A 25604-nucleotide genomic window follows, 5' to 3' on the forward strand; every position below is an offset into this window, starting at 1 on the left:
TAATTTGTCTTATAGAATTCCACAAGGACTGCAGTTAATCACAGACTGTGTTTATGACTGACAGAGATTGGGATGGAAAGACAGATATGCAAGCTTGCTTACACCAAAATAAAAAAATTATAAATAGAGCAAAACTTATGAACAGGTAGTATTGTGGGTTGAAGGGCCTGTTCCTGTGCTGTACTGTTCTATGTTAGATGATTAAGGAAATGGGCAAAACTGTGGCAAATGGATTTCAGTATAGGTAAATAAAAGGTCATCGCTATGACTTACTAAATGGTGATAAGGTAGAAGCAATGGAATATCAAAGAGACCGTAGGATTTGTGTATGTATCTCATTAAAATGACATTGGTATGTATGGAAAATATTCAAAAGGGATAGTGGAATCCTAGTCATTATATATACAGACTACAATATGATTAGTTTGAACTCAGGTTGCTAAGTCAGGTTACTGCCCTATGGTTAGAGTAAACGTGAATTACTGTGAGTATTTCTGGGAACCACACTTTGGAAAAGATGTTTTGACTTTGGAGGGAGCACAACATAGATAAATGTTGTATTTCTTGAAGCTAGGTAGAAGATAATTCGACTGAAGTTATCTAGACATTAAGAGGAGCTAATTGAGTGAGGCCTGTAGTAGTGAAGTTGAGAAACATTTCTACAAGCAGAAGGCAGTGGAAGTTTGGGACTCTTCCGCAAAAGGCAATTGTTGCTGGGCGGATTATTAATTTTAAACCTAACATTGATATTTTTGTTATCCACAGGTATTTAGGGACATGGGACAAAGTCTGGTGTATAGAGGTAGATCATGAATCAGCCATGATCTCATTGAACAGCAGAACATGCTCATGGGCCTAAGTGCCCTACTCCTGGTCCCCAGTTTCCGTTACGACTTCTCCTCATCTTCCTCCTCCCGTCTAGCTCTGTCCCACTAGGAACAGGAGTACCTTGGGGCAATCTGTTGCATTACAGGTAGAGGTTTATTGTTTTCTGTTAATGTCTAAATAAGGTAGTTGAATGGACTGCAAAGCAGAAAAAGTCTCCGCGATGTGATTAATATCATCTAGTTACTGGTTTCAAAAAGAAAACGAAGATCTCTGTTTGACAGATGAGTTGTGGCCAGTGGAAAGCAAATCACCAATGCTCCAGATAACAAGGCCTCAGTAGAGGAGACTGTGGTCTTATTACCATAGCAACACAGATCAAAATAGATTTTTTTAAAGTGAGATTTTCTCATTTTGCTGAGGAATGATGCATGAACATGGTGCCTCTGTTTCATTCTCTTGAGCTTGCCTATCCTCCGTTAATCTTACTGCTGGTGCTTCTGGCTTCTGTTTTAACATAAGTTATTAAAGAAGCAATGATGGGAATGCTTCTCCACAGCATTCTGAGTATGCTAAATAAAGCAATAATTGTAATTTCTTCTGAATAATGAGAAGAATGCAATGGCCCAGTGCGTTACTGCACTAACCTGATGTCCCAAGTTCCATTCCAACTCAAACAGAAGGACTGAAATTCTCTCCTCTCTGATGGCTGCTAAGATCTTAAGTGAAATTAGTTTAGGCATGTTCAACCCAAGTCCCATTGGGGAGGCTCCACAGCACAAAGCTACCCCCAATTTGGCTCTAATTGGCACAAATTCAGCAATCCAGTCCCGAGGGCTGGGAGTACAGGAAGCCCTGCTGGGGTGGTGTTCTTGCATCTCTGAGACTGTGGCTGAGAAGCAACATCAAAAGAGTGCACATTGGGGGTGGAGTTGGAATTCATTTGGCTGCTGTGATAGCTGATTTGGGAGTGTTTGACGATCTCATTGGGTGTTCTTATAAATATAACAAAATCATCTACACAGACCCTTTGAGGTTTGAATTATTCCCAGTTCTACATTAAGGATGTTGCATTGGATCAAGTGGAATTTTCAGCAGTATTCCTAAACCACACACATTTATGTAGATTAACATAATCCAAAAATAAGGTAGCAGGAAATAAGCATTTTGCAATGCGTTATACATCTGTGTCTAAAACGAGATCTTGAAACAATATAGTTTGTTCCGCTACTGTATCACAATGACATTAGGTTATCATTGTCAGGAAGTAGAAAGCTGATAATTTCTTTGTGTACATTCTCACAAATAGTAATTGTTCTAATAACAAATAATAAAGCTATTTGCCTCCAAATTTCAGTACAAGTTACTACCAAGTGGTAGCTTCACTTAATGCTTCCGAACAGTTTTTCAAATAGTTTTGAAATCGAACCAAACTTTTGTCTACCGGACTCACACTTGCTATCCAATGGTATTTTGGAAACTCCATTCGATAAAATAAGGGAGTTTCTAAATCTTGCTTTAATTTAGACTGTACAGTAATTAAATTGTTTATGGGGAAACTAGAGCAATATTTTCAATGTTATTCAGAATCTGCATCTTAATTTGCATTGTTGAAGAACATGGTTATTAACACAATGCCATTTCTTTCTTTCATGACCTAACACAAACGTGCTGTGTGTCTGTACCACACATATTGAATCAGCCACTCTTCAACTACAGAAAGCACAATAAATAAAATATGCACCCAGTAAGAGAACTGTCTTATTGCATGTAAGTTAGTCATTGTAACAGCGCTCGGGAACTTAATAACTAATTATAGTGAAGAGGGGAAAAGAATTAAAATAAACTGAAGAGCTCCAAAGCACATTTAAAAAAATGTTTATATTGTAAATGGAACAATGCTCCCATGACAGAGTATTTCAAAGCATCTTTCACTCGTATGAACGACTTGTCATGAATATTATTGTAATTGTGGAAGATTTCCTGTAATGTTGCTGTCATACTATACTTTATTATCCACCTCTGTGGACTCTCTGGATGACTTGCGGAGCGATTGATGTCATTGATTGCATTCAGATTGCAATTCTGTATCTGCTACAGGAGATTTCTTACTGAGATTTCATGGAGAAACATTCATGACCCAGATGCCAGGTCCCACAGAGGGCATTTTTGCTTGGTGCACAGTGTTTGGAGAACTGTCAGTTAAAAACAATTAAACCAGATTTTTGTGTATTCCAGGATACACCCACCAGAAACATCTCCATTCAGCACCAAAGTGAAGCTTTCTCCTGTCTGTAGATGGGTTTGAGACCAATCCTCATTACCTCTCCTGTATTGGTTCTGTGCTACATGCTAGGAAAGAGAAGGCTGTGATTTGGTGGGCTACAAAGTTAAGGTTTCCACAGACTGTATAACTGGAAAGCAGCATCCAAGTGATGGGTTTGCTATGTTCTCATGTCCACCACCTGTAACCTTCAGCTCATTAAATGCTCCATTGTTAAACGGCCAATCCAGGACTTTGATCCACCTGCCCTTCACATCGACTCATACTGGATTTTGGCCTCTCAACATCAAGTTCACATACCTTTCCCCTCCATTTCCTTCGACCCTCCTTCAGCCCTACAATAGCTCCCTTCAGATATCCTTGATCATCAGCAGTCCCATAGCTATTCTTACTCTGAAATTCCATTTTGTCCCTCCATCTCCTTCTCCAAGGATCCACTACTTCTACCAGGCTTTGGTTACTCATTTACTGGCATCTTTCTTTGTGCCAGAGTGCCCAGATTTTGGTTTAGAACTTGCCTCTACAATAGACTTGTTTTTTAACAGGAAAACCCTCCAAAAGAATCCCTGGCTGCTGAAGGATCTCCATCCCTGTGCATGCTGATCTGTACTGGCTCTCAGCACTATCCCTTACCTCACTTGATTGATCAGCCAGGGTTTGTGACGGCACAAAGAACAATGGCTACAGGAGCAGGCACTAGACCTGCCAGGCCAGTTCAACAAGTACTGACAGCCGGGCTTGCTGCCATCTTTTTCTCTCCATAAATTAAATTTCACAGACATACAGCACGAAACAGGCCCTTCAGCCCATCAAGTCTGTACCCATTGTACCCATTGTACCCATTCATACTAATCCCATTTCCCCATCAATGGAAACCAGCCTCCTCTCCTTGGACTCTGTCTTTACCTCTTGCAGTGTTGGTGAAGCAGCCAGCATAATCAAAGACCCCACCCACCCAAGGCATTCTCTCTCCTCTCCCATCAGGTAGAAGATACAGGAGCCTGAGGGCACATACCACCAGGCTCAAGAACAGCTTCTATCCCACTGTGATAAGACTATTGAATGGTTCCCTTATACAATGAGATGGATTCTGACCTCACAATCTACCTTGTTGTGACCTTGCACCTTATTGCACTGCACTTTCTCTGCGGCTATGACACTTTACCCTGTACTGTTATTGTTTTTACCTGTACTACCTCAATGCACTCTTTTACTAACTCAATGTAACTGCACTGTGTAATGAATTGATCTGTACAATTGGTATGCAAGACAAGTTTTTCACTGTACCTCAGTACAAGTGACAATAATAAACCAATACCAATACCAATAACAAATGCTACCACTCACCTACACACCAGGGGAAATTTACGGTGGCCAATTAATCTACCAACCCGCATGTCTTTGGGATGCGGAGTACCTGGAGATAACCCACATGGTCAGAGGGAGAACGTGCACATGGATCGAACCAGGTTGGCTAGAGCTGTGAGGCAGCAGCACTACTAACTACATCGCTCCACACTGGCTCAGTTCAATCATATTCCTCTGGGCACCTTGGGACATTAAAAGAGTGATTTAGAAGCAAGCTGGGGCTGCTTTTGAAGCTCTTGGGTGAAAGACCCTTGTTTGTGCCTGTTTATATGAGGCCTACCTGAGTAATACATTTGGTTCAGGAAGCGGAAGATTCTTCATGTCGCCCTGGGAACCAAGGATGACTTACTCTCGCTCTGGTTGTGTGGGTTCTGACGTGGATATGAGGCTAACACAGGGCCAAGAAAGCTCACCAGTGCCTCTACTTCCTCAGGAGGCTAAAGAAATTTGGCGTTTCCCCTTTGACACTCGCCAACTTTTATCGATGCATCATAGAAAGCATCCTATCTGGATACATCATGGCTTGGTATGGCAACTGCTCTGCCCGGGACCACAAGAAACTGCAGACAGTTGTGGACACAGCCCAGTACATCACAGAAACCAGCATCCCCTCCATGAATTCTGCCTATACCTCTTGCTGCCTTGGTGAAGCAGCCAGCATAGTCAAAGACCCCACCCACCCAGGTCATTCTCTTTTCTCTCCTCTTCCATCAGGCAGAAGATACAGGAGCCTGAGGGCACATACCACCAGGTTCAAGGACAGCTTCTATCCCACTGTGATCAGACTATTGAATGGTTCCCTTATGCAATGAGATGGACTCTTGACCTCACAATCTCCCTAGTTATGACCTTGCACCTTATTGTCTACCTGCAATGCACTTCCCTGTAGCTGTGACACTTTACTCTGTATTCTGTTATTGCTTTTACCCTGTACTACCTCAATGCACTGTGTAATGAATTGATTTGTACAACCGGTATTCAAGACAAATTTTCCACTGTACCTGTGTACAAGTGACAATAATAATCCAGTACCAATACCAGTAATAGACCGGAACATAGAACATAGAACATTACAGCACAGTACAGGCCCTTCAGCCCACAATGTGCCAACATTTTATCCTGCTCTAAGATCTATCTAACCCTTCCCTCCCACATAGCCCCCCATTTTTCTATTATTCATGTGCCTATCTAAGAGTCTCTTAAATATCCCTAATGCATCTGCCCCCACAACGTCTGCCGGCAGTGCATTCCACGCACCCACCACTCTCTGTGTAAAAAACATACCTCTGATATCCCCCTTATATCTTCCTCCAATCACCTTAAAATTATGCCCCCTCGTGTGAGCCACTTTTGCCCTGGAGAAAGTCTCTGACTGCCCACTCGATCTATGCCTCTTATCATCTTGTGCACCTCTATCAAGTCACCTCTCATTCTCCTTCTCTCCAAAGAGAAAAGCCCTAGCTCACTCAACCTATCCTCATAAGACATGCTCTCCAATCCAGGCAGCATCCTGGTAAATCTCTGCACCCTCTCTAAAGCTTCCACATCCTTCCTATAATGGGGCGACCAGAACTGAACACAATACTCCAAGTGTGGTCTAACCAGATTGTTCCACAGATGGAGCCGATAGTTGTCCATGGGGTAGATGGCTGGGTAGTTTGAGAGGTAGTTCCTTCATATCCCCTTTAAACCTCCTTCCTCTCACCTTAAACCTAGTTTGGACACCCCTACCATGGGAAACAGACTCTGGCTATCTACCCTATCTATGCCCCTCATACTTTTATATACTTCTATCGTGTCAACTCTCAGCCTCCTTTTCTTCAGCCTATCCGATCTCTCCTCATTACTCAAGCCCTCCAGTCCAGGCTGCATCCTTATGAATCTTTTCTGCACCTGCTCTAACTGAATCACATCTTTCCTTGTAGTGTGACGATCAAAACTGCATGCAATATTTCAAGTGCACCCTAACCAATGTTATGGACAACTGTAACATCATGTCCCAACTCTGAAACTCAGTGCCTCAGCCTACAAAGGCAAGCACGCCATATGCCTTCTTCACCGCCCTGTCTATCTATGCTGCCACTTTCAGGGAACTATGTACTTGCACTCCAAGACCTCTCTGTTCAGCAACACACCCAGGGCCCCGCCATTCACTGTGTATGTTCTGCCCTGGTTTAACTTCCTAAAGTGCACCACTTCGCACTTATCTGTGGTAAATTCTATCTGCCATTCCTTTGCCCACTTTCCCAGTTGTTCTGGATCCTGTTGTAACCTTCTCACTGTCCACTATACCACCAGTTTTAGTGTCATCTGCAAACTGGTGGTGTCATCTTCAGACTTGAACAGTCTCTCTGAACTTTGTATGGAAAAGATGAGCTCAGTCAGGTGTGGGATGAGTGGAGACGGGAAAGTAGAGCAAGGTGCAAGTGGAGGGTAATACTGGGTGAAAGTTTTAGAAATTTGGACCATGTGGACCATATTCAGGCAGAAGAGATTTTTAGTTTAATTCAGCATCTTGTTCAGTGCAGACATGGTGGGCTGAAGGGTCTGATCCTGTGCCGTACTGTTCCATGTTCTATGTTCTTCCCTCTCTGACCCTGGACAAAACACCCTCCCTTTTCACTTGCACTTTTGGTGTCCATTCACCACGGCACTTCTGCAACAATGTTCTGCAGAATCATTGGTTCTGGAATGTAGAAGGGAGAAGGGATCCCGTCTTGGAGAAGGGATGGAAATGGCAGATGATCAGACGGTCTTAATAAGAGGCCAGAGACCATCTTTGTAATCGAGCAGGATCCTGAAATTGTGAGCAGCTTGGGGAGATGAGAATATTACCCGTTACTTGGTCTGACCAGACCTGAGGGTGAATGGCTAAACCAGCTGTCCACCAGGTCAGTTCAAGTATGTGCTCCTTGGACTTAAGTGGAGCTGAGGCATAGCAAGAGAGACAAAGAGTGATGATTTTAATGGGGCCTTAAGCCTCAAATCTAAAGAGGACGTGACTACCTTCCAGAACCAATGATTCTGCAGAACATTGTTGCAGAAGTGCCGTGGTGAATGGACACCAAAAGTACAAGTGTAAGTGAAAAGGGAGGGTGTTTTGTCCAGGGTCAGAGAGGGAAGAACATAGAACATGGAACAGTACGGCACAAGATCAGACCCTTCAGCCCACCATGTCTGCACTGGACAAGATGCCGAATTAAACTAAAAGTCTCTTCTGCCTGAATATGGTCCATATCCCTCCATTCCCCACATATTCATGTGTCTATCTAACAGCCTCTTAAACGCCACTGTGGTATCTGCTTCCACCACCACCCTTGGCAGACTGTTCCAGGCACCTACGCTCTTTGCATAAAAAAACTTCCTCGCACATCTCCTTTAAGCTTTCCCCCTCTCACCTTAAAGCTATGCCCTCTAGTATTTGACATTTCTACCCTGGGAAAAAGACCCTGACTTCTACCCTTTCACTGCCAAATAAAATCATTCCCTCTCTGATTGAGGTTCTGGAGAAGAAGTTGACATGAGCTGGCAAGGACTGACTGAACTTGGGCAGTATATATGGAGGAAGAGATTAAAGGAGGATAAAGGAGTTATAATATTTATGTTCCAGTCAGGTCCAAGAGCAAAGAAGCCCACTCCAACTGCTGCTGCGAAAGATATGTTACATTAATATTGATGTAATAAATTCCATTTCTCCTTACCTTTCTCAATTCCCTGTTAATCAGACTACTGTGGCCATACCTTAATTAAGCATGCATGTCTATTTTCAATTTGTACTCTTTCTGCGTGTATGCTTTTTGACAATACTCCAAGCAAGTCCAGGTGGAACAAGCATGTGAACAAGCTTGTGAATGTAGTTACCGTGCACACAAATTAGCTCCTTCCAAATTAAGATGCAAGTGGTGTAATCTCTGCCATGGATATAGCAACACACAGGAGCTCCTGCTGGGTAATTTATAAGGGAAACTTTGTGCACCAAACACAGGGCAATTCAAAGTTACATGTTCAGCCCAAACTTCTTTCAAAGCAAGATGCTATGGTACTCCAAGTGTGATAGACTCATGATTAATCAGCTCTCTTATCACTAGCTCTGTTTCAATATATTTCACTTTCTACTAGCCATAATAAATGCACTTCAAAGACACTTTGTAGAATTGAGGTTAAAATTTGTACTTGGTTATTTTGCAAAACATGGTAACCTTGTGCATTATATTCTGAAAATGTCATTGTATTGAAGGCAACTGAGTCAAATTTTGGAACTGGATTAAAATGCGTGGCTGCTATATGTCACACATTCATAAGCGATTGAGGACAAAGTTTTATCCTGAGTTGGTTTGAAGGACCTCAGCCAAAAAGATTCAATGTTACACATGTTCTGCCCATGCCATGTCCTCCTATTTCTCGCCAGCCACCCCTCTCCCCCCAGCTGCCAATCAGACAGTTAGCCCAGCAGGCTGGAAAATTGCATGAAGCATGATGGAGTTCACATGTTCAGCAGTCATGGGACAAGCATTAATTACACACAATGCCCCCTCATATAGGGCAGACAGTTGATTCATTCAAGAGAATTCCAAAATCAGATCCCAGATGAAGTTTCTGCTGACAAACCCACAAGTAGACAATCAACCCAATGGCTTGAATCAAACTGGATTTGGCCTATGTCTTGGGCTTGCTGCCCATTCACACTACCTGGGCCAGATGCAGAGGGCCAGTTGAGCTGACTCTCCTTCCCTGGCAGTTGATTGACATGGCATAATGATGCCTCAGGCTCCATCCCCGGAACATACCTTTGACAGGAAGGAATGCCGAGGCACCATTTTGAAACTCCTGACATCGCTGTCAAAAATTTTAGAAAACATCAGAATAAAATAAATAACAATTTGACTTAGTTCTCCTAAGCTCCAAGTCAGGAATCCAGGAATTTAGATCTTAGAGTCATAGAGTAATACAGCATAGAAACAGGCCTTTTGGCCAAACTTGTCCATTTTACATGAGGTATGTCCAGAAACAATAGCCAGCAAAATCTGGAGATGAGGAAGATATGAACAAGTATTAGGAACAAGAGTAGGCCATCAAGCCTGTCTAGCCTGTTCCACCTTTCAATAAGATCATGGCTGATCTAATTGTAATCTCTCCTCTACATTCCTGTTACATGGTAGCTTTTCAACCTCCTTGCTTGTCAAGTTTCTATCTGCCTCTGCCTTAAAATATTCAGACTCTGCTTCCATTGGTCTTTGAGAAAGAGGGTTCCAAAGACTGACAGCTCTCTGAGAGAAAAAATTCTCCTCATATCCTTCTTAAATAAGAAGCCCCTTAATTTTAGATAGTAAACCTCAGTTCTAGATTCTCCCACAAGAAGAAGCATCCACTCCACATACCCCTAAGGATCTTTTATGTTTCAGCCAAGTCCTTTCTCATTCTTCCAAACTCTAACGGAACCAAACTTGTCCTGTCCAACTTTTCCTCATAAGACAATCCACCCATTCCATGTTTTTGTCTAGTAAAGTAAGGGAAACATACACTGTAAACAGCAGGACCCTTAAGCATTGATGTACAGATCTTGGGGTCCAAGTCCATAGAACCATGAGAGTGAGAACACAAGTAGATAAGGTGGTAAAGAAGGATAATATCGTACTTGCCTTCATCGGTTGGGCCATTGAGTATAAGAGTCAGGATGTCATGTTGCAGCTGTATAAAACTTTGGTTAGGCCTCACTTGCAGTGTTGTGTGCAGTTCTGGTCACCCCATTACAGGAAGGATGTGGGGGCTTTGGAGAGGGTGCAGAAGATGTTCACCAGGATGCTGCCTGAATTAGAGGGTATGAGCTATGAGGAGAGGTTGGACAAACTTGAATTGTTTTCTGTGGAGCGTCGGGGGCTGAGGGTGAGACCTGATAGAGGTTTATAAAATTATGAGAGGCATAGATAGGGTAGAGAGCAGAGTGCAGGCAGATGGGATTAGTTTCATTTGGCATTATGGTCGACACAGATATTGTGGGCTGAAGGGCCTGTTCCTAAGTTGTACTGTTCTGTTCTAAACCTTCCCTGAACTGCTTCTTGTGCATTTACATCTTTCCTTAAATAAGGAGAGCAATACTCTACATGTAATCTCATCAATGCCCTAAGTAACTAACAAATATCCTCCTGACTTTTGTAATCATTTTCCCATGCAATGAACAATATAGTGCTGTGAGCTTTCCTAATTACTTGTTCAGTAGCCTTTAGTGAACAGGAAACTTCAATTTCTCTGCATCTCAAAGCTCACCAACTAGATAAGATAAGATATCTTTATTAGTCACACGTACATCGAAACACACAGTGAAGTGCATCTTTTGCTTAGAGTGTTCTTGTAGAATGCTTCTTGTTACTTCTCCCTGTCAATATGGACATCTTCCCATCTCCTTACATTTTACTCCATTTGCCAGATTTGTGCCCATTATTTTAACTTACCTACAGCCCGTTGTAACCTCCTTATGTTCTCTTCCCAACTTACTTTCTAACTCATCTGTGTGTCAGCAGCAAAACCGAAATTCAGTGGTCACCAGGCAAGAATCCATTATGTTAACACTGCAAGTATTGGGTGGAAATGATTTTAACCAAAGGATCTGCCAGAATTGTTTATTTATTAAATAACTCAAAGAAGGTCAATCAGGATGTAGGATAATGCACACTGAGTCCACAATGCAGAAACAGCAATCGGTCTATCTGACTCTACCTGTGTTTACATTCCCCACATTAGTCACCCACTCTGCTTCATTGAACACTATCGACATATAGTTTTGTCGATAGTTGACATATAGTTTTTTCTCTCATATGCTTAAAAATCACAAAATGATTACAGCACATTTGGTCCATTGTGTCCATGTTGGCTCTCTACCACAACAGTACTTCACTTCCATCCATCAGCCCTTTTTCCATAGCCTTGCAAAATTTTCTTTCTCATATTTTTGTCCAATTCCCTTTTAAAGGTCATAATGGAATTTAATTCCACCACATCAAAATGCAGTGAATTCCGGATTCCAAACTCTTGTTGCTTAAATATGTTTATTCTCATGTCCTTTTAAATTCTCTTCCCCTTTGTTTTATACCTCTGATTTCCAGTCCTCAACCTGTCCACCAAAGGGGAAAATGTCCCACAATCCACTCTGTCCAGAGCCCATTTAAGGACTATCCCTCAAATACATCTCTGCTAGTCATGTCAACTATCCTTTGTGGTTTCAAATTCAATATCCTATGGTGAAGAATTTTCTCCTGAATTCCCTAATGATTTATTTTATTTAATTGGAGAGATAGAAATTGTTCTGTATTTTCCCTAAAAATGCTGATTACCTTTTTTTTTAAGTTTACCATTGTCCCGGTGCAGAATATGAAAGAATAGTTTGGAAATTAATGAGCCTTTCAAATTCCTTAGTTTTATCTAACTACATGAAGATAAATCCCTGCCAGGGAAGGGTACATACGTGTGGAGCTGTGTTCACACACACTTGTGGATGGTAGGGTGTGTGATGGTTAACGTTGAATGATTGCATCTAAACAATACTGTTAATTTCCCAAAGTAAAACCTAGTCAAATCCTATAACAAAATGCCACAGAAGTTTTGCATGCCTGTGAATTTTCTAACAACGATTGCACAGGAGGCAATATGTTTCACTGTGGCTAGTGTTCTTTTCTACAGGTCAAAAGATTTCCCCAAACACATCTGAATCTAAGCGAAGAACAATCACCCAGAAGAAACATTGCTCTTATGGAACTTTTAATGGATTTCTGCAGGAGGGTCAGGAGATCAATGTAGGGGAGCAGAGCTACACAGGACATGAATTCCCATCAGAAACATTCTGAAGTGAATCAGAGCATCTGAAAAAGTGAACTCTTTCAAAGCCGTGGGGCATCTCTCAGGTTTCCGTGCCGGACACTGCTACAATGTGTTGGGTCCCTGAACACCTCAGCATTGGGCTTGGTCTGACATAAGGAGTTTCAGAAAGATGAACAACATAACCTGAAGTGCTGGTAGAGGGGCAGAAAATTGCTCCCATTGCACCATGGACTGCCTTTCCTTTCAATCACATGACTCATTACCACTTTTGGTACAAAAGGCCCCACTTATGCAACTTAACCGTTAACAGTGTCAAAACACAATTATCTCTGACTGAATTCTGAGCTCAAATTAAAGATAATTTTAAAATTTTGTACTGTGTTACACTTCTATTTCAATTCCTTTTCACACCGGTGTCCTTGGGTAACGAACAGATTCTGTTTTCACAGACACCCTAAAATCGATTTTGTCCATAAGTCAGAAAATACACAAAAATCACTTGATATGGTCACCATACCTCAACAGTATTTTATTCAATGGCATCAAAAACATGTTAGACTGATAAGAAAGAACAATTAACTGAAAGTGGACAGCGAGAGTAAACTAGTTCTGCTATTTGATAGAACAAATGTATGTATGTACTTCGGACTTTTGAATTTAATATTATGGGAGCTTGTGTAGGTGTCAAGTGTTCATAAACCAGGGACAGCTTGTAAAATGAAACTTTTTTTACTTGTATATTTCCTTGCTTCACTTTGATTTAATTTGTTCCTTCCAGAGTTGGAATTAATTCAGTAGGGTTTGTTGAACATAATAGGAGATATAATCTGCAGAGGGCAGCATTTAAATGCCACTTAAACAAATGGAAATTTGGTTTGTAGAATGCAGAGCAGTTTGCAATGCGTTTTATTCAGATGATCAGATTAAGTTGTGTAAATCAGTTATGCAACATGCATTAAAAAGTGCAATTTGGAGCATCCATGTATAAAAAAGGTCATTAAGTGTAAATAACGCTTTGAAAGAATACATTAAAGCAAAAATCAGTATTCTAATGGTGCTGACTGGCTGTTCTGTCTGGGAGTTGCTACAACGATGACTGATCCTCGTTGGAAATAGTTGGGACTAATCTATTGCCAACAGGAAGAAGGTGTTGGAAAAACTCGATAGGCCAGGCAACATCTGTGGCAAAAGAAGCACATAACGCTTCGGGTCTGAGACCATTTATCAGAACTGAGAAGAGAGAGAAACCAAGGTTGTACATGTGACGGTTGCTACTACCCACAAGAACCATTATCCAGAAGGAGTCATGGAGAGACAACAACTCTGGAAGCTGATACTTTATCCAAGACAAAGAGGTCCTAACATTTAACCTCCAGATTGAGACTTAGACCACTTTGAATTGTTTGGATGAGTGTGATGAGGCCAATTTTGTGCAAAAGGCAGTTGTGTGATTCTGGGCACACAATTCAACTAATGGACCACATTATAACTTTGCGTAAGTGCCTCTTTTCATGTGGGTGTTAGTGACCTTCATGCAGCTACAGCCAAGGCAACCAAATGGTTCTCAGACTTACTAAACTGTTGATCTAATACTCCATATTATAAGCATTCCACTCAGTGGGATCCAGACCTTGTCTGTGCTTTGGACGTACAGTACCATGGAATAAACTTAGTTTGCATTTGAATATAATTGTCAGGCACTTAGTGAATAAAATGTTTTTTGCTTCCATACAGTGTTTTTATTAACTGAAGCATACAGAGGAATGAAGGTCTGTCACAATGCATTAGCCATTTCAACAGAGTGCCAGTGGTTAATTGAAAAACATGCTCCTTAAAACAAATCACAGTTACAAAATCAAACTCACAAATTCCATGATTAAGATACTACCTTGTTTTAAAATTATGGCTGCAAGAATTTGTTCTTGGCTGACACAATTACCCTTTTTGTGTCTGTCAGCTAAAACATGGAAATTTCATTCTCCTCTCATCTTACCAGGGTAGTGCAGATAGGAAGCTGTTACTGTGCTTTGATAGTTATATGGGTACCTTGAAACGCTGTGTTAATATTAGCCCATGGTGAGTGCTTGCTGGCACTTAGATGTTGTTTGCTGAAATGACCAGTTTACTTTGGATACATTGACAGCTCTACTGTAAAATTTACCGGTATTAAAGGTCAGAAAGAGCCGAGTTTTCGTTCCCTCTTCCTTCTCAGCCAGAAGAGAATAAATCTCGGAGCAGAATCGCTTTTCTGAAAATAATTTATGAATAATGTACCAACTATGTTTGAATTGAGAAAAGGCTTTCATATCCTTTCCATTAGCTCAGATTAAGTTTTCATACAGATGCCGGGAAGCATGCTAGCAATATCCTTAGCTCGTTTTATATGAAAATTTTATTAGTGCTCTTTTTTCCGCAGTAGTACAGTCTGTCTCTGGATCTAAAGCTTGGATCTGGACATGAACTTCTCGCAACCTGGCTGACGACGGCTCTGAAGGCTTCAATATTTTATGGGCTCTGGCTAAGTCAGCCGTGAGATGCGAGTGCAGAGATTTAATTCTAATGCGAAACCATGAACGGATGTAAACCGGAACGTCATAAGTAATACATCTGCTAGAGTGCGGGTGTAGTTACCATTTTTAAAAGGGGGTTTTAGAAAGAAAACAGCACTCTCTCCTCTCTCTTTATGTCCCTAAAATGAAAAGCCTCCAAGCTATTACAATAATACAGGCCTTCCTTTTTTGCTTGCTTGCCTTTCTTCAATTGGTGCTTAATTGTTGCATTTTTTCCCTGAGTTCAGCCCTCGACAAGAAAGGTCCTTAAATGTCAGGTTTCAGCAGAAATGGGCATCACATGACTTAATGTTTATGGGCCAAATCCATTTCTTTGTGTCCCTCTTTTTTTTGTCTCAAAACTGATTTAAAACAGTTGGAAAATCTGTCTATTCAGCTGGAGTGTTCTGGCTCATTCTTCCTTGGAAACAGTTAGGTCAGATGTGATTTGTCTGATGGACTTTTTCGCTGCAATCTATAGCCATTTCCCCTGAGTCGTGCAGTGTCTAGCAGAGAAGAACAGCTCTATAATGGCCCAGTAACAATGTGTTCTTTGTGTACAAGAATCCAGGGTGAAATGCTGGAAGGTGCGTTGGGCAAGAAAATTTTGTGCTTGTCTGTATTTTCATTATACAAGTTGGCTGCACTGGAAATATTTTCTTGACAGTAGTTTTGTGCAGTTCCTTTCAGCAGATCACCTCAAAGCCATAACAATTTGGGAATATAGAAATCAAAAGATGCCCACAATATTTTTTTTACATATTTACAAATTCTCTTTATATGCACAAAAGTGACTCTTTGTAAGTAATATTGTAAGGCAGAGAGTTAATGGAGCAATTAGAACAGAAAATAAATGTGGCTTGGTTATTTTTATAGTGCTGAGACTAAGATTTACATATTTAAGGATATTTAATGCAGAGCAGATATCTATTATCAAGATCAAATATTTCACACTTTCATTATTTAAGAAGTGTGATTTAAGCCGTGTCTAGATGAGCACTTGAATCACATAGGCATCGAAGGATGTGGGCCAAGTGTTGGAAGTTGGAATTAATACAGATGAGTGCATGGTCCCTGGTCAGCATGGACATGGTGGGCCAAATAGCCTGCTTCCATGCTGAATGACTGTGTGACTATGACCCTGTTATATGGACAGATGTAAAGGAACCTCCACACTTCACTTACCAACACAGGTCCACACATTACATGTGAAGCCTTCAGTCAACTGTTCCAGTCCCCTTCTGATACATATTTTAGCTGAAGCATTTGCTTGCACATCCAAACATACATTGAAGACTTTAGTTGAAACATTTTGAGGATGTCTATTAAAATGGAAGTGGTCAGTGTAGATGTTATAATGGTAACAACATTATTTCAGGGACATGTCCAAAGCACACAAGCTGCCAACTCTGGCCAAGGGCTGATTAATATTGAGTCTTTTTAGAACCATTGTTTTGATGGCCCATGGCAAATGGCACTTGTTTTGCCCGCCACATGTTTCTTTTCCACTCCATGGAATCCAGCTCAGTTTACACTTATGCAAATCACCCATGACTGGGCAGTGACTATATCATTTACAAGCAGGAACCACAATACATCCTCCCACAAGATATTAATACGGCCAAAATTTCCCAAAATATTAAATCCAGAAGCTGCACACAAAACAACCCCCAGCTGTGCACATCAATCCACAACAGTCCCTGGGCACTGGAACCCCAAGAGGAAAGTGCTATCCCAAAGGACCTTCCAGTCAGTGAGTTAGTTGGCTGATCCACTCTGTTGGTAGAGTTGTAAATTCCACCAGTGGGCAGCCTTTTAGCAGGTGTTGTACATACTGTGCAGGAGTAGTTCAGGAGACCATCTGGAAAGAGTTACACACCCAAAGAGTGTCTCTGTGAAGGAGAGATGGCAACACCATGAATTCTGTCTAGTTGAAGAATACATTTATCGGTGGTATTCGAAACATTTCAGTTGAGTTGCAGATTTGCCTGTTACTCACACACTGCCTTAACATGGAATAAGCCACCATTCACTTCGTTTCTGCTGAGATAGATCCTGGAAGTCCCTGTTCAACTGCACCATATGAGCACCTTCACTTGATAGATAACAGTAAGATAAGATAAGATAGGATAAGATCTTTATTAGTCACGTGTCCATCGAAACACACAGTGAAATGCATCTTTTGCGTAGAGTGTTCTGGGGGCAGCCTGCAAGTGTCACTACACTTCCGGCGCCAACATAACATGCCCACAATTCCCTAACCCGTACGTCTTTGGAATGTGGGAGAAACCGGAGCACCCACAGGAAACCCACAGGGAGAACGTACAAACTCCTTACAGACAATGGCCAGAATTGAACCCTGGTCATTGCGCTGTAAAACGTTTTGCTAACATCACTAATTTCTCAAGGGCAATAAGAGATGACCAACAAACACTGGCCTTGTTAGTAATGCCCACATCTGAGAAATTAAAACATTAAAAAGATGCAGCCATATCAAACTGCACCTTCTAGACACTGTTATCTTGTTCTGGAGAGCTGACCAATCCATTCTTGTTCCCACAAGGTGTAACTAAGAACTAAACATCTTTGCCCCATTAAAGGATATCCAAATGCTTGTAAAATAGAGCAAAAGTTTTCAACTTTCCACATGCACTTAACTGAATAGTTTTGAGGTGCAGGCAGGGTGTGTTATGCAGTGAACGTCTAGCCTGTTATGTCAACAAAATTGTGCACTCAATATTCCCTAGCTTCTGCCAGGACTTGTTCACTTGGAAGTTAGATTGGAAATATCCAGTCATTACACAAAAAAGCTTCTCAGTTCTGTCGACTGCCCATAGACAGTATGTGCAAAACTCATTCATTTTACAAATATATAATGTAGTCCAGACTTCTACCTCCAGTAGTATGTATTCAAACTTCAGCCATTGGTTTGTTTTAGATTACTAACAAATATCTTTTTTATTATTTGGTAAAATAGGGATTTGAACAAAGTGAATTCCCAGATTGAGATTTGGGAATCTTTCCATTGGAACTGGTGAGGTCAATTGAAACTTCCAGAACTGGAATTTTTATTAGGCAAAGTTATGTGAATCATGTAGCATAGAAGGAGGCTATTTGGCATGCCTGGGTTGGTTAATCTTTGCCTGTGTTCCTTCTGTGTTATGAAATCAAAGTGGGTAGATGGAATGAAGAGCCGGATTGGCCATGATTTAATTGAATGACAAAACAGAGCTGAGGGTCTGAATGGCCATCTTCTACCTCTCTGTGTTTTTCTCAAGGCTCCTCTTCATTAACAATCTTCTTAGAATATTGTGCACATTATACTGGACATAACTGTTCCAAAGTGTATCCTCAGGAAAAAAAAAGTGCTTACTGTGTCATAATGATGTATTACAACAGTGTAGTAATGCACCTTAGAGAGTTTCTGCAGGTAAGTACAAATTAGTCTAAGGATTATTGACTAAACACTATAGAGTAAGTAACACAGGCACAGCACCTTTAAATTGCTGAAATTTAGCAATGTTGTGCACTTATTAGCAGTCTCTTGGTATTTCCCACCTTGACTAGTGTAAGAGGCTTTGTTAATAGAGTACCTTGTCACTTACCTTTAAAGCAAAAATTAACAATGAACAGGGGGGTTCGTGGCACACTGTTTTCCGCATTAGCAAAGAGGCAGATTTTTCACTGCTAATCTGTAAATGAATGTGTTAAAAGACATTTATCCTGTGCACTCTGCTATGTGCTTGCACTACAATCACAATGGATGGAAATAATTTCCAAAGCCTCACAGCTGTAAAAGGCTGGTACCTGCCTAATGTGCAAACTGCGTCCCATGGTGGAATGAAGAGGTACGTGACGGTTTAAAAGACACACGTCGACCAAAGAAAAAAAAGTCTTCACACTTGCAATCTGAGTAAATAAAAAAGTAATCCTTTGGCACAAAGCAAATTGAACATGGGTTGACTTTTTCAAGTCACCAGCCCCTTATTTCTTGTACCAGATTTTCTTGGATGTAGAAGTACAACAATAACTAGCACTTGTCCTTGGAAACACAGCGCTCCAGTGTTTTGATTAAAAGCTTTGGCCTGTGACATCCTTATTTTTCAGAAGACGAGTTATTTATTGCCTTATACACTGTGGACAAATAGATGCCATCATTTAATTGAAGACAACTGTTAGATATAGAGGATTTGACTATAGTTCGAGATGGCCCTAATAAATCACATGTACCAGCCAGTGGGAAGATTGTCATTTTTCTTTCTTTTGCTCTTCTCAGCATTAGGTGAAAAGTTAACATGCGTCTTATTATCCCTTTCTGTATTTTTGCATCATGTTAAGTAAAGGATGGAATTATTTTAAATGACTGTTGTGTTATCAGAAATTATTACTTCTTGTTACCCACTCCCCAATTCCATGATGCTAATGTCACGGGTGCAAATTCTGGAATTAAGCTCATGGCTAACCAAAAAACAACAGGATGTTTTCTGATTACTTATTCATCCACTGGATATACCCATTGCTGTTAAGGCCAGCATTTACTTCCCAGACTTATCTGTGTTCAATAAGGGGAGCTGAGTTGCTGTCGTGGCTGTATAATCATTTCACAGTCTGGGTAAAAGTCAGTCACACTGATGTGGGTCTGGAGTTAGATATCATTCAGACCTGGTATCGAGAATGCTTTCCCAAACTTTGGAACAGTAATCAATCAGTTCGTTTTTTGTAAGAGTCCAATATCTTCACAGTAATCCATTACTGATACTTGCAAAAGGTAGGTTCCTCTTCATTCACAAACTGTGTGGGGTTTGAACTCATTCCTTCAGTTCATATGCTCATGTCTCTGAATCATGTCTCGTTACATAACTACTTTGAGATTCTGTATAGGGAAAACTCTGGAATGATACAGGAAACAGCTGGATATTGTGTTCAGGGATCTGAGAGTTTTTCATGGGTAAGTAAATGAGATGGATCAATTGGCTTTCTTTACCTGGATCCAATTTGTAAACTGGTGAAGATATCATCGGCCCTACACCTTGACCTGATGGTAAGGTTGGGTTAGGGTTAGGGTTATTGGCACCGACAAAGGTTAAGGTCAGGGTTACTGGCACCAATAAAAGTATAGATTACAAATGCCTGACTTATGTACAGTCCATCCATATGAACGAGCCGTTTGGAAGACCGGCAGGATGGATCTGCTGGCTGCTACAGGGATGCAGGCATTTTCTGCTGTCTGGGAACTCAGTTCATGACCACATTTCCAACTAACTAATTGTCCAGGTTACGAACCGGTCACGGGAATGGAAGCCTGCTGTAACGTGGGGAAGATCTGTACCTGATAACGAATGGTAGATCTGATGCAGAATGTGATGGAGCATTCTGTTCAATGAAAGACGTTGCTGTAACAGTGAGGAAGGAATGCTGGAGATCACTGCTGACAGGACATTGTTCTTCCCTTGCAAACTGGGTGAAAAGTTTTGCTTTAAGGATGAAATTCAGCCTCCTCCTATTTATGGAATTTTGGACAGCAGATATACAGAAATTAGGAACACAATTTCACAGTTTAGAGGGAAACTTGCTCACAGAATATATATCAATCTTAAAAGTTGGATAAAAGGATCAAACTTCCTCTTCCATTAAATTGAGGACAGGACTGGTAACTGCATCAGACATGAGCATTGAATAAATCCAATTATTTATGAGCAGAGAAAATGATGCCACTAATTTTCAAGTAAGGCATTGGTAGGATCTTGTATCAACAGGTTTCATTGGAAACTTGCATAAAAGATTAACAGTGAGCCTTCAACTATTATCTGTTTACTTGATTAAATTAAATTATTACTTCCTGAAGGACCAAGAAAGACTATTTCTAAATCCTGCTCTCTGTCTTCTATAGCCAACAAGATACTTCAGAAAAACAATCACTGTAGAAAGGTGGGTGACACACAGCAAGGTCCCACAAACAGTAATGTGTCAGTGAAGGAGAAATGTTGTGCAGGACACTGGGGAGAGCTCCTGTGCTTTTCTTCAAACATTGCCATAAGATCTTGTGCTTTCCACCTGAGAGGACAAATAGGGCATTGCTTAACGTCTCTTCATTTGAGCTGATTTCAACATGAAAGTAAAAGTGCAGACAAAGCAGCAGCTGATTTGTAAAAAATAAAAATGCATTAAGGTATGACTATTACAGCTTTTTTCAAACTGCATTTTTAAAAGCACATATTTAGTTGTATTTTGCTTTTAGTTGGCTCTGGAGACGGATAACTAACTGGGAAGTGACAAACTGTTCTGGCACAAGTTGCCCTTAACCTCCCCATTATTTAACGTGCTTTATCTTTCAAAATTACAGCTGCCTAGAAATAACTGTGTCATAGGTCTTGTCTTTTCCCAATCTCTTTTTCAGCTACTTACAAAAAAAATGGCATGTAATAGCAGAGGGATTTTATTAATGTGGTCTTTACTGTATTGTGACTTGATGGGTAGCAAATTGCCTCTTAAGATTGCTGATGTCCCTTGAAGAAACATTTTAGTGACACATTAGACCAAAATAGCCTCAGTGTACCACATCCCCATGTTAAATTAAATTCCATCAGAGATGGAGTTTAGGTTCCATAAAATCACGATTCAAGACTATTGTTCTAATGGCAGAAATTGACGCAGACAGGATGAAAGTTCCAAGTGAAATTGCCTTCTTTGGTCTTCGCTGTGCTGCAATAACATTGCCCACAGCCATGCTTTCTGTAAACTCACTTTGCACAAGTGACTTGACCAGCACTGATGTATTGACACAGTGTGTCCATGAATGATATTAGGACTGCCTAGAAATAAGAAAACAATGAAAACAGAATCGGGAAAGTACTTCTGAAAATTACCTTTCCCAGTGAAACTCACTCGACGTGCTTTGATGTGGCTGAAGGTGGTTTTCAGTTTAAAATGTCAAAGCAGCACAGAAGGAAATTGATGGGAAGTGTAAGGGCACTGTGTGGATATTTGATGCTGTCAATGGATTAGGACTCTCCACTGACAACCGATTACCAGCTATGTTTTTTGCTGCACATATACTGTATACAAACAGGCATACACACAGACACACAGACACACACACACACACACACACACACAGACACACACACACACACACACACACACACACACACACACACAGACAGACAGACAGACACACACACACACACACACACACACACACACACACACAAGCGCAGAATCTGAAAGCCTTACATTGAATCAAAGCAATGAGCAATGCTTTGATTCATCTCACTTATCAGCACAGCAGATTTCCTCAGCAGCCTTGCTGCTGTATGAGAAAAACTTACTGTGATGGCAATATAATTTCCATTTGCAAACACCAAAATTGGGCGAGTTTGTTGTAAGACAAAGAAATGAGTGGCAAAAGTAGGTTTTAATTCCTTCTCACTGCCTTCTTAACCAATTGGAATTCCCCTGCCAATTTTGAATGTAGAACCAAATTTCACCTTCAAATCTAATCTGCTGTTACTGTCTCTCTGTGAAAAATGAAGAGGCAGAAGCAGAGGGACCGAGGAGTACAAGTACATGGTTCCCTGAAAGTGGCAGCAGATGTTGACAGGGTGGTGAAGGCGGCTTTTGGCACGCTGGCCTTCTTAGTCAGGGCATTGAGTATAGCAGTTGGGATGTTATGTTGTAGTTGTACAAGAGGTTAGTGAGGCTGCATTTAGAATATTGTGTTAGTTTTGGTCACCCTGCTATAGGAAAGATGCCATTAAGCTGGAAAGAGTACAGAGCAGATTTACAAGGATGTTGCCAGGACTTGAGCAACTGAGTTATGGAGAGAGGTTGAGCAGGTTGGGACTTTTCACATTGGAGCGTAGGAGAATGAGGGGTGACCTTATAGAGATGTATAAAATCATGTGGGGCATTGATAGGGTCAATGCACACAGTCTTTTTCTCAGAGTTGGGGAATCAAGAACAAGAGGGAAAAGGTATAAGGTAAGAGGAAAGAGATTTAATAGGAACCTAAGAAGCAACTTTTTCTTGCGGAGGATGGTCAGTATATGGAATGAGCTGCCAGAGGAAGTGGTTGAAGCAGGTGCATTAACAATATATAAAAGGTACTTGGACAGGTACACGGATAGGAAAGGTTTGGAGGGATATGGGCTAAGTGTGAGCAAATGGGACTAGCTTGGATGGGAACCATGGTCAACATGGACCAGTTGGGCCGGAGGGCCTGTTTCTATGCTGTATGACTCTATAACTCTAAGCAAGGTCTCAATCCGAAATGTTTACTTATACCTTTTGCCTCCAAGATGCTGCTTGACCTGCTGAGTTGTTCCAGAGTTCTGCTTTTTTGTCCTTTTGCAGAGTTCCGCTGTTCTACCCTGCGATTCACAAACACAGGCTTTGTGCTACCTGATGGTTCTTGCGGTGTGAGGAGAAAAGTTAGTTATTTTATCTTAACATAAACATGGGGTGCTTTTTGCTTTTTTTCTTGGTTGTTTAACAGATTAGGTCATTAGTAGTGATTTGTTGAGCTTTCAGCTGATTTATATAGAAAGAAAGGATCTTTTGTACATTACAATGAAGGCCCTACTTTGAAACCCTCCATTAGAACCAAATACCTGATAACTGGTGCCCTGATTAAATTAGGATGTCACAAATTGCATAATATCAGGCCTTGATAGCAATGAGCCAGATTGTCTAACCCGACAACCCCAAATTTCAGAAGGTCACCAGCACTGTCACTTCGGGAGCCTCTAGATAAGATACCTTTATTAGTCACATGTACATTGAAACACACAGTGAATGTTCTGGGGGCAGCCTGCAAGTGTTGCCATGCTTCCGGCGCCAACACAACATGCCCACAACTTCCTAACCCATATGTCTTTGGAATGTGTGAGGAAACCAGAGCACCCAGAGGAAATCCACGCAGACACGGGGAGAACGTACAAACTCCTTACAGACAGTGACTGGAATTGAACCCGGGTCACTGGCGCTGTAATAGCATTACGCTAACCACTACACAGCCTCCCTTTTGGCTGCCCATGACATGCTGCCTCTCTCCCCAATGCCAGCCCCAGAGACACCTGTTCCTGCAACAGCAATTTGCAATTTACTGCAACAAATAGAAAATAAGTGGGTTACAGCAATGGTAGATGGAACTTATTCCTGATAAGTGTGAAGTGATGCATTTTGGGAGGTTTAATAAGCGTAGGGCAATCACAATGAATTTTAGGTCCCTAGGGAAAATGGAGGAACAGAAAGACCTTGGAGTTCAAGGCCACAGATCCCTAAAGATGGCAGCACTGGTAGATAAGGTCGTGAAGAATGCATATGAGACGCTGGGCTTCATTAGCCAAAGCTTAGAATATAAAAGCATGCAGTTTATGGAACAACTTCATAAAACTTTGACTAGGCTGCATTTGGACGACTGCTTACAGTTCTGGTTGCTACACAGTGACCATAATTCTGGAAGTTTCAAGGTAGTTATGGAAGGGGATAAGATTGGTCCTCAAGTTTAGGTCTTGAATTGGGGAAAGGCTGATTTCAATGACATAAGGCGGGACCTGGTGAAAGTAAATTGGAGGCAGATGCTTGCAGGTAAATGAAAAACACTATGATGCTGGAGGAACTCAGCAGGCCAGGCAGCATCCGTGGCAGTCAATGTTTTGGGTCAGGACCCTTCTTCAGGACTGAAGATAGGAAAAGGGGAAGCCCAATATATAGGAGGGAAAAGCAGAGCAGTGATAGGTGGACAAAAGAGGGGAGGCAGGGTGGGCACAAGGAGGTGATAGGTAGATGCAGGTAAGAGATAGTGATAGGCAGGTGTGGGGGAGGAGGGGAGAGCAGATCCACCGGGGGATGGGTCAAGGGTAAGGAGAGAGAGGAAAAAAAGGACTAGGAAAGGGAAGAAGAGAAGAAGCATGGTTTGGGGGGGTGGGTTTTGTGGGAAGGGCGGGTGGGGATTACCTAAAGTGGGAGAATTCAATGTTCATGCCATTAGGCTGCAAGGTTCCAAGACGAAAAATGAGGTGCTGTTCCTCCAGTTTGCGCTTGGAATTCTCCTGGAAGTGGAGGGGGCCAAGAACTGTCATATCAGGATAGTGCAGGAGGGGGAGTTGAAGTGACTGGCAACGGGGAGATGCAGGTCGCGGTTACGGACAGAGCGCAGGTGTTCTGTGAAACGGTCTTGCGAACTTGCAGGTAAGATGAGAGCTGACAAGTGGGAGTCCTTCACTAGTAAGAGGTTAGGGCCAGCATGTTCCATTCAGGGTGAAAGGCAAAAATGGCAAGTTCATAAGACCATAGATGACAAAGGACATTGAAGGTATGATCAGGAATAAAGTGAGACATATGCCAGGTACAGGCAAATGGGATTGAGGGAGTCTCTTGAATTATATAAGAGTGTGTCGGAGAGAACTTAAGAAAGTAATTAGGAGGGCAAAAGGGGGCCATGAAATATTTTCGGCAAGTAAGATTAAGGAGAATCCCAAGACATTCTATATGTATATCAGGAGCATGAGGGCACCAAGGAGAGAGTGGGTCCTCTTATGGACCAAAGGGGTAACATATGTGTGTAGCCAGGCATGTGGTCAAGGTCCTAAATTAATTTGTATTTGGCAAGGATAAAGATGTGGAAGATAGTGAGTTCAGGGAGGGGTATTTTGATAGTCTTTAGCATGTCAGTATTAAGAAGTGGGCGGTGTTAAATGTTATGGGACACAAAGAGGTTGATAAATCCGTAGGGTTAGATGAGATCTCTCCCAGGTTTCTATCGG

Source organism: Pristis pectinata, chromosome 3, assembly GCF_009764475.1.
Source record: "Pristis pectinata isolate sPriPec2 chromosome 3, sPriPec2.1.pri, whole genome shotgun sequence".
Classification (NCBI taxonomy): Eukaryota; Metazoa; Chordata; class Chondrichthyes; order Rhinopristiformes; family Pristidae; genus Pristis; species Pristis pectinata.